The following is a 2,231-nucleotide window of genomic DNA, read 5'->3' on the forward strand; positions in this document are numbered from 1 at the left end:
TGGCATTAACATTGACTTCTTACCATTAAAGCTGCTTGCCTTTTCTTTCCCCTCCCCCTTCTCCAGTCCTTCCACCCACCCAGCCATCCCCCCTCCCCCTCATTGCTGCTGTCCCCTCCCTCCTTTCTCCACCTATCATCTCCTGCCTTTGCCACTCCCCTCCCCCCCCTCTTTTGTTCGGATGCCTGCTGGTATTTCCTCATACTCTGACGAAGGGCTCAAGCCAGAAATGTCGGTTCTGTATCTTTACCATTGCTACATAAAGGACACGGTTTGACCTACTGAGTTTCTGCAGCACTTTGTTCTGCATCTGCAGACACAAACATTTATGAAAAAAAATGAAAGCCGAATTAAATAGGAATTCATGATACAAAATTGCCTAGGTCTCCAGATAGCTTTTATGGCATTTAAGAGCTTAGAATTGGAGCAGCTAAGTAGGGAAGGAGTAGGCTCCAAAAACACTGCATACAAGGCAACGTGTGAATGTGCACTCCACAGGTTGAACTCAAAGACTGCAAGGGCTTTCAATACCAAAAAACCGTCCTGCTAACGTCAATTGACTGCTGGTAAAGGCCAAAGTCTAATAAAAAAACAATAAATCAAATGGGTCGCAAATTGGACAGTTTTGCTTTAATAGGGCTGCTTAATTATGCAGTGCAAGGAGGTTGTTCCCTTTGAAGCAAAAACAAACCAGACCATAAAAGGAATATTGCACTGGGTCACAACTACAGTAATTTGATTATTTTTATAGTTTCCAATGTATTAATTCAGCTTAGATTTATTATGACATTTTTACTCTGTGGTTCTGGATGTAAGGTTACCATTTTTCAAGGTGACAAGTGAATGCAACACTATGCATCATTCTACAACACGTGTTAAGCCTGCAGGGAAAAGGCTGATTATTACATGTCCATGATGAATGTTTCATTCAACATTACAAGATAAGGTGCCCCAATTGGAAAGATTAGGGTTCTGATGTCATGTTCCCTGATTAAATACTACCTCCCCCATCCAACCCTCCCTCCCCTTCCCTTTGTTCATTAAGTTTTGCAGATATACAGCCAAGAATATTGAAAGAGAATAGAGTAGCAAAATCTTATCTCCTCGAAGTCACAGATCGACATCTCCCCTGCACCCTCAGTGCAACGTGTTGACAGCTGCAGTTCTTTTCATTCTCAGAAAATAAAAATTAAATAGATTTGCCTAATTTCTTCCAAGTCCTTTCTTGGTTGCAGGCAAGTACAGCTGAAGATGAATTGTATTTGAACAATGAATATGTATATCATTTATACGATTATGTGTAGAGGCATAATTATGAACTTATTCACCTTAGCAGAGAGATAATAAAATCTAGGACAGAATTGGTAGGATAAGAGGAGAGATTAAACTTGAACAGAGGCCCTTCAGCCCAACAGACTACATGGTAACCAATTGAAAGGTGAAAGTAAATCACCTGTAGGACACATGGGGGGGTCAGTGAAAGAATGTGCAAACTTAGACGGACACCATCCAACGTCAGGGTTGATCGCAGAACACTGGGGGCGTGAAGCAACAGCTCTGTTAGTGGCACCACTGTGAAACATGGAGAGGAAATGTTCTTTTTCACTGCTGGGTGATGAGGATTCACAGCTCACTGCCCGAAAAGGCAGCGGGAGGAGGGTGCATCATTGCACTTGAACAGTTTTAGAGTCTGTCCTGAGAAACAGTAACCTGCAGATCATAAAAGTTCATTATGCTGTATTATTATAAAAACCACTAAAAAAACGATCATAAAAGGGAGAATCCAGAGAGGCTAGGTCTTTTTAACAAAGCACAATAACATGATGGGCCAAACAGCCTCCCTATACATCACCAATTTCTTAGGACTTCTCTGATTTTCTACAGCCTGGCAGTGCTAACACTCTGAGTACATAGAAAGGATTTTAACCATTACTGTCATTCTAATTTCTTGGATTTTCAAATGATTTGAGCTGCATGTCTAAAGTAATGCTGGAGGCACACAGAGAACTGCCAGGTTTTAACATTTGCTTTGTAGATCTCTGTTAGGCTTCTTTACAGCTTGCTCTGGGGTGGTTGATTCAGTCAATCTTGAAACCAGCAATCAAATCAAAAATAAATGTCAGAATTATATTCTGAATTTTATTTGAGGACCTAGAAAAAGAAATGAGACTTTAATTTTTTTTTTTGCAACCAGGTTTGATTAATATTCTAATGTTACGTCTACAAAACAA

This window comes from Narcine bancroftii, chromosome 8 (genome assembly GCF_036971445.1).
Source record: "Narcine bancroftii isolate sNarBan1 chromosome 8, sNarBan1.hap1, whole genome shotgun sequence".
NCBI classification, from domain to species: domain Eukaryota; kingdom Metazoa; phylum Chordata; class Chondrichthyes; order Torpediniformes; family Narcinidae; genus Narcine; species Narcine bancroftii.